Raw genomic sequence first — 8,432 nt, 5'->3', positions numbered from 1 at the left:
ATCTGCAATAGTGTCAACAATAAAACACTTAAATTAAAAATACAAACAAAAAAAGGAAGTGTTGTGCATTGTATGAAAAGATGGCTTCTGCATGTAACATGTTCATTTTGAAGAAAGCAGCCACATTAAACCGCCTCAGGTCTGCAGACGCACATTTGTGATCTGTGAGGAGGAGGCCAACGGGAAAGCAGGCCAGCGCCTGGAACTGCTCTGAGCCCACCAGCGCCGCCTCCCGAAGTGATAATAGCCACTCCTCGGGCCCCCAAACAAAATAGTCCATTCAGGTAAGTAAGGTCCAACATATAGTAAACTTTGGAATTTCTGTTCAAAGGCACGGGACACGGGGATGTAAAGGACTGACATTTATTAATCCAGAACATTTGCATGCAAAACCCCTGGCGAGTCAAGGGGTTACTGATGGTCGAGAAAAACAAGTCGGCAGACCCCAGGGAACCGGCCTCTGTGAGAAGGTGCTCGCTCACAGCCAGTGCCTGGGAGGGTGAGGACCCTGAAACCTCAGGGTGGAAACCGGCTCCTAGAGAAAGACCTCTCAGCTTCCCTGGCCTCCCTTCCCACCTTGCGGCTGCCTAACCTCTGCCTCCCCTGCAGTCACACGGGGGTTCGTGGCCTCTGGCATGGGTATTGTGCACGGCCTTTCCCTGTCAAATGATGATAAAGAGGGCATTTAGGTTTAGAATAAGAAAATATGACGGAATTATGGAATAAATGGACAAAAATGCCACAGGGTAAATGCATTACACACTTTCCACCCCCCTCCTGCACCCCCAGCTCCAGCTGCCTGTGACTCTAGTTCTGACCCCTGTCGGTTGTTTTTGTCACATTTAGCTTTGGCCACTTGCTTCTGTGCAGGATGGATATTTTTCAAGTTCAAAGTGAAAACTAAGCCTTTTATCTTTCTTATAAGGTTTTTCTAATCTTCACCTGGCATTCATGTGCTTCTGGCAACAGATTCTTCTATGCATTGTGACTCAACCCAACTCAGTAAATTTCAATGCTTTGTGGGCGCTTTAATTAGCTTTTGAGGGGGAAAGTAATTATAATGTGGTAATAGTCTTTCAAGAAGTCAGATACCTCTAGGATATCCTCCCTTCTCCGCCCCTGCAGACAAAGAGCCAAGGAACTTGGAGTCTCAGGCAACTGGTGAAGCCCTAAATGGCATGCACGACTTCGGTGCACGTAAGGGTGCTTCTGTGAGAGGAGTCTACTTCCCTCAGCGTCTCAGAGAATTTCTTCACCTCACAGAGGTTGCGAGTCCTGAGCCTGTCTAAAATGTGTTATATAAATAAATGGAAGAAAATGAATAAATGAATAAAATGGTATTCTGTCTGGCTTTTGTTGTCCATTTAATTTCCTTTCCCCACCCCATTCACCTTGCACCCCTCCCCTCCTCCCACACACACATATACAATTAGTTTCTTTAATCATTAATAGCCAGTCACAATTTTTCTAAACTATCACTTTGGGGTTCAGCCAGACCCTTTCGAACCACACACAAGTCAATGGCTGACCTGCAGATGCCACCTTCCCTGGGAGGAATATTCTGGGGAATAACTGTCTCCATCTCACACATCCCCTCGCCCTTGTGTGAGATGGAGACAGTTATTCCCCAGAATATTTGGGGAAAGGCCCCTCACACTGCGGGTGGGAGGGAGTTCAGGAGAGGACAGTGAGTCCTACATAAAGTCAGAGCGAGAGGAGACAGCAGAGAGAGGCCTTAGGAGGCAGTGGGTAGAGGAAAGAAGACAGGAGGTCTGCCTGCGGGGCACCTCTCCGCCTGCCCAGCTGAGCCTTTGGGCAGCAGCCCCACACAAGGCCAGCCCTAACGCCTGACATTTACACACACACACACCACCACCACCTTCGGAGGCCCACCAGCTCCTGCAGACATGTTTATTCATTCAATTAGCCAGCACTTTGGAGACCCAATTGTGTGCCAGGCACTGTACTAGGCACTGAGGATCAAAGTTTAGTAAGCGTGGAGTCTGGAAAGATGGCAAACAGACACACACGTGGAGGTTATGGCGCAGCCCTGTAGGGACTATCACCAAAACAGGACCAGGGTCCTGGCAATGCAGAGCTCTAGGGTGCAGTGGTGGGAGTCTGTGGGAATCTCACTCCTCCCTGCATTGTCCATTCACTATGTGAACATGCCCTGGAGTTGTGCCACCCAGAGGGCCTGGATGTGACCCATGAAACACCCAGATGGGTGGAGGATGTGCTAATGGTAGCCATCGCCATTCCATTGTGATGATGGCAGGATGGGACCCTACACCGTGTCCACCTTCAGTAAACCTGGTGCCTGCACTATCCCTACTCTAGCCTTTTAAAGGCCACCATATTGCTCTAGCCAATTTGGCTCAGTGGGTAAATTCCAGGTTCGATTCCAGTCAAGGGAATGTATCTCAGTTGTAGGCTCGATCCCCTGCCCTGGTTGGTCAGGGCCCGTGTCTCTCTCACATTGGTGTTTTTCTGTCTCTCCCTCTCACTTCCACTCTCTCTAAAAAAAAAAATCAATGGGAAAAAAATCAATGGAAAAATATCATCGGATGAGGATTAATAAAAAAATGTTTTAGTAACTCAAAAATTCTAGTAGAATTTTTAATTTTAGATATAGTCTATTTGGAAATGATTGTCATATGGGGTTAGTCAATCATGGTCTGCCATTCAAAGGGATGCTATGGAGCAGTTACCTGGCCAGGTAGCTCAGTTGGTTAGAGCATCGTCCTGATACACCAAGGTTGTGGGTTTGATCCCCAGTCAGGGCACATACAAGAATCAACCAATGAATGTATAAATAAGTGGAACAATAAATTGAGGTTTCTCTCTCACCCTCTCCTCCTCTCTCTAAAAAATAAAATAAAAAATCAATCAATAAAAGAAATGGAAAAGAATAAAATGGAGCTCTATATGCTGCCATGAGAGTACATTCTAGACCTAAAGGTATGTATGTTTTTAAAAATGCCATAACAATATATACAGCATGACATCATTTGAATTAAAATAGAAACAAATTATGTGTTTGCTCATGTACAGAAAATTGCTGTGAGGAGGGTGAGAGACTCAGCAATGGTTGCCTACATTCTGAGATGGGGGGAGGTCACATACCCTCCAGTCCTGTCTGAACTTTGAGAGTAGATGAGTTTATAAATAAGTAAAAACTAATTGTTTTTTTAAAAAGCAATTTTTTTCCTTGCCTCATATCAACAGACTGCCTGAGATGTGAGTATGTACTCAGGCCAATGGTTATAAAGCCTGTGGCAGCCTCAGGCTCACAAAATCAATCCTCAATTTCTACATGCAGTACCACCTGCCCCTTAGGTATTACAAAAAGATATGTCGAGAGCATTTGAGATCTTGCTCCCTGGCATATGTCATCAGTTTGGCTCAAATAACCTCTTATAAAAATAAAAAATAGCCCTGGCCCCTGTGGCTCAGTTGGTTGGAGTGTCGTCCCATGCACCAAAAAGTCACAGGTTCAATTCCCAGTGAGAGCACATACCCAGGTTGCGGGTTTGATCCCCAGTTGGGGCGTGTGCAGCCAATCGATGTTTCTCTCTCTCTTTCTTTTTCACCCTTCCCCTCTCTCTGGAAACCTACAAACATGTCCTCGGGTGAGGATAAAAATAATAAGAAGAAATAAATAAAAAATAAAAGATACGTCATAACCAAGTAAGGGTGTGTTCAACTTAAAGAATTATTGTGATACCTACATTTACATGATGCTTTATAGTCTAGAAAGGGCAAAAAGTCCTCTGTGAAAAATGTATCTTTATGGAAGTAACATATAATGCAAGTAGTACTTTTAAAGGCACATCGTAGGCTGAATGGCAAACCTGTCCTCACTATAAACACCTACAAAAAGTATCAAATGAATGCATCAACAACTTGTAACATCTCTGCCCATAGCTATTAAATAAGCAATTATGAGAGAATCCACTTTATAAAAATGTAAGGACTCTCTCCACATGAAAGATTACAAACACCTTTGGTTAAGCATTCAAAGGGATGCTATGGAACAGTTAAAATTACAAGTGTGCCTTCAAAAGCACCCAAATGTCACTCACTGTTTTCTCTCTAAGCTGCCTTTGTCCCAGGAAAGCAGTCTAAATCCCACCCAAAAGCAGCACTGGGGGATCATGTGACATGGAACATAGAGAAATGCCCACACTCACAACCTCCCACTTACCCAAGACAGAGCAAAACCAGGTACATGCAACGTGGGGAAACTCTTGGTTGGCCTTGGTATATAGTTGTAGTAGGCAGTTAGATAGACGTGAGCAGAGTAGGACCCATAGGCCAGGTACAGAAGGTCACCAGGCAGAAGCCCTGAGTGCCTAGCAACAGACAATTTTAGGGTGGGACCTCACCCCCGGGGTGACCTTTCCTGCCCTATCCTAATGCTGGTCATGCAGTTTAGATTCCCTGACCTTTCATATCACTAGTCGTAGGGTAGACCCCACAAGGGCTCCAGAGAACAGCTCATAGATTCCCATACAAGCTCTTGCACAACCACTCGCTTAAGCATTAAGCCCCTAGAACAATGAGTTCTGATCTGCATCAGATAATGTTAGGAACAAAGCCTCCGGTCTTTTGACCCCAGAGACGGAGTTTTGTCAAATTAGAGATAACATCTAGGCCTCAGTTGTGTTTCAGCTCCAGGCCCAGAAAAGCAGCTAGGCCAGGTGGGGGTGATGCCAGGGCTAACATCAGGACCAACTGCAATGACTAATGACACCCTGACCTGGCACTGACCCATCAGTAGAGACCATGACCCTGAAAGGACACCCCAGGAAAGCTGATGAATATTCTATTGAGATCCTCCCCTGGGACCCCCCTTAAAATCCCTACCCTTAAAGTCCTTGAGGCCTCAGTGCAGCACACCCTCCCTTTCCCTCACCTCTCCTCTCCTCCCCTCCTCTCTTTCTCCCTCTCTCTCTCTCTCTCTCTCTCTCTCTCTCAGTGCCTTTCCCCACATCTTCTTTTCCCCAGTGTGCACTCTCTCTGAAGCACACTTGAGCGTTTCCCCTTCTTCTTCCCCAAGGCCCTTACATCCTAGTTTTCTTTCTCCTAAGTTACAAGGAACCTTCTTTTGCCTCTACAACTTGCTTCCTGAGCCCACACAGCCCAGCTGGCTCACTTTTTCCAGAGCTCATTTTGTATATCTCTGTGACTTTCTAAATAAACTTTTATTTTATTTTATTTCAGTCCTCTGAATTCTTTCTTAGCCAGAACTCAAGAACTGAGGATGCTGAACTCAGGTCCAATCGCTGGTAACATTCTGGTGCTGTTTTGCTGCCAACATAATCAGATAATGTTTCTCTCCATTCATGATTTTGAAACAAGTTTTACAGTATTTTTTTTAAAGCTTTTAAATGTAGTAACATCAGTGAAAATAAAGTTTTCAGTGGAGAAGAATTCTCATTTTATGACAGACTCTAGGAAAGTATCACTTGATAGTATAACTTTTCAAGATCATCAAATCCACAAAGAAAGCACACAGTTGCTTATGTAAGTTAAAATAAAACAGTAACAGTTATGGCTACCATTTATTGAGCACATGCTAGTATTCACAAGCACTCTCTCTTTAATCTTCACAATAACCTTACAAAGTTGGTACCAGTTTTACAGATGAGAAAACTCAGGTGAAGAGTAAAAAAGCCTGCTCAAGGTCACAGCCAGGAAGGGGTGTAGCCAGGACTTCAAGACCTCAAGGGTCCATGTCCCATTCCAGACAGGGCTGACTGGATATAGGGAATATGGGATGTGTAGCCAATTCAGAGCACAGCAATGACCTTGCAGTAGCCTTGCTGGATGATGAACTGATCCAATTAGACTTCTCTGAGAACAGGAGCCAGGTGACCTGACAGCATCAGGGACCTGTGTGCTCACAAGGTGCTCAGAGAGTGAGCCTGAGGCAGCCTGAGGTCATGTATGCACAGACTCTTAGGAGCAGAGGAAGAAGGGCTGAGGATGAACACAGGAGCCCTGTGGGTGGTCCAACTGCAGTACAGGCAGTCCTCAGGGTACGTGGAACTCAATGTATGTTGTTTAGTGGTTACGTCGCCCTCTCCCATTTATTTATATATTAAAAAAAAAGTTCCGTCATTTCGACGTATGTACATATGTGCTTTATGTTTTTTATTATTTATTTACCACAAGTAAAGGTCAGGAATTGTTATCTTTCTTTTAAATTTTTTTTTACTGTTTCACTTCATTACTGCTGTGTATGTGCTCCATGTGAGTGACGTAGGGGCTTATGTAGGTGGGTTCCGACTTAGGGCGAAAATCACATTACCTGGCGCCATAGGAACAGATTTCCGACGTAACCTGAGGACCTACTGTAATGCCAAAGGGCAAGAGTAATGATCCCATATGACCTTGTTCCTGAGGTCCTAGAGATGCCTTTCCTGCTCCAAGCTGCCACCAGGAGACTGGTGACTAAGGACAACTGTTATTGCCCTTCCCCCTGAGACAGCCATCCCCTTCCTCTAGGGTAGCAGACTTCTACCATGTCCAGTGAGGCCAGAGGCCCAACCAATGAACCTCACTTCTTGGCTATCTTGCCATTTTGGAGGAGGGGGGCCAACTGATTGGGTTTCAGCACCATTTAGCAGTGATTTATTTCTGATAAATCTATAATTTTGCAGGGCTTAGTTCTTGTGTTCCACATTGTGTCAACTGGAGCTCAGCTGGAGCAGGTCCATCCAAGGTGGCTTCATGCACATGACTGACACCTCAGTGGGGCCACTGGAATAGCTGAGGATTGGCCAGGCCTCTCTTCACATGGTTTGTTTCTGTACGCTGTGACTCTGACTAATATGTAGCTTATAGATAAACAGCATATTTGTATAAAAATTTTAGGAACTAACTTCAGAAGGTACAGACTCTGACCTTCAGTCATCCCAGTTCCAACTGTAGAACCAGGATGACATAGAACCAGGATAATGAAGACCAGGATGCCGCACATCACTTGCCCCGTTTCAAGGTCCTTATCCGGATGGATGTACTGTGTCGGCCTGCACGTAGGGAACTTTTCAACCCCTCCCCTTGATTTCTTTGTTCGCTTTCCCTCTGCCTCCTTATAAAAACCTCTGCCTGACTGAGATGGTGAGATGGGCTTAGGACAAGAGTCCCTCATCTTCTTGAGATGCTGACACTTGAATAAACCTCCTTCCTTTTACACCAGCACTTGTCTCACAAGTTTGGCTTTCGTGGCAGCAGGCAGCCAAACCTTAGTTCCAGTTACAAGAATAGCAGAAATAAAGAGAAAAATTAGGTTCCTGGGGAGATAGAGTAGCTGCTACACCAGCCAGGGGACTGCCTGCTTCCAGAGTGTTTATATTAAAAACACACAAACAAAACCATGGCCCTCTATCTTACTCAAAATGATCAGTTGGTTTTCCCAGTGTTCACAGGCTCAAATGAGAACAACTAACAGAAGGAATCCCATAGCCTACAATTGACATTTCCTGTTTTTTAAAAATATAACTAATAGCACATATCCTGATTAATTGGTAAGTTCTCTTAGAGCCATATAAAATATACTAAAGCAAGATTTAAGGTAACAGGTTTAGTGACAAGTACTTTGCCTCTAAGATGCTAGGAGTCAGTCCCTGGGGCCTTAAGAGAAAGTATTAAGAGGCTTCTTAATACTTCCATATAAACACTTACTGAGAAAAATACTTTTAATTTATTTTAGCCAAAACTAAGCTTGACTGCCTATTCTGAACCCCCCGCCATTTAGGAAGAAATAGTACACACAGTGCAAGTGGGGTCACCATATCTTCCCCCTCAGTTTCTTATTTCCCATTCAGTTAAAGATCCCTCTCCAATAATTGAGGCTTTATTGCCATGTCTGATTCATGGACATGTAGCCTGTCTTTTCCTCCCCATTACAAAGTTTAAAAACACCAAGTAAATAGGCAAGTTTTAAAACACAAGAATAGGTCCCTAGACAGTTTAGCTCAATGGATAGAGCATCGGCCTGTGGACCAAAGGGTTCCTGGCTTAATTCTGGTCAAGGACACCCACCTTGTTTGCAGACTCCTCCCCCTTTGCCCACCCCTGTATAATTGACATACTACTGATGCTGTATACAGTATTATTAAGACAGGGTAATAATTGTGCTGTTTTGCAACACTTCCAATGTCAAAGTCTAATTATTTACAGTAAACGCTTTTCTAGAGATCTTCTGTGAATGTTCACGAGGGTATAGAAAATCACGAACTCCTTACAACTTCTCTCCTAATCCAATTAAATGTGTATATCTTACTTGATCATTTGTCAAAAGAAAACTTGTTGCCTACCCATTGCATACGTTTTTATTCCTACCATGATAACCTTAAAATTCGAGTGATAACCAATGGATTCTTAACCAATGGCCTCCTCGGATTCCAATGATCTGTTCAGGG

At 44.2% G+C, this 8,432-nt stretch overlaps 1 long non-coding RNA gene across 1 annotated transcript in view; it reads right to left on the bottom strand.

Moving 5' to 3' along the window:
- LOC102241441 overlaps positions 1 to 8,432 on the bottom strand; it is a 20,681-nt gene that overhangs the window by 11,168 nt on the left and 1,081 nt on the right. The gene's annotated exons all lie outside the window — the stretch shown is intronic.

Source organism: Myotis brandtii, unplaced genomic scaffold, assembly GCF_000412655.1.
Source record: "Myotis brandtii unplaced genomic scaffold, ASM41265v1 scaffold248, whole genome shotgun sequence".
In the NCBI taxonomy this organism is placed as follows: Eukaryota; Metazoa; Chordata; class Mammalia; order Chiroptera; family Vespertilionidae; genus Myotis; species Myotis brandtii.
The sequence above is the reverse complement of the archived record's forward strand: the minus strand, read 5'-3'. Positions and strand labels throughout refer to the sequence as shown.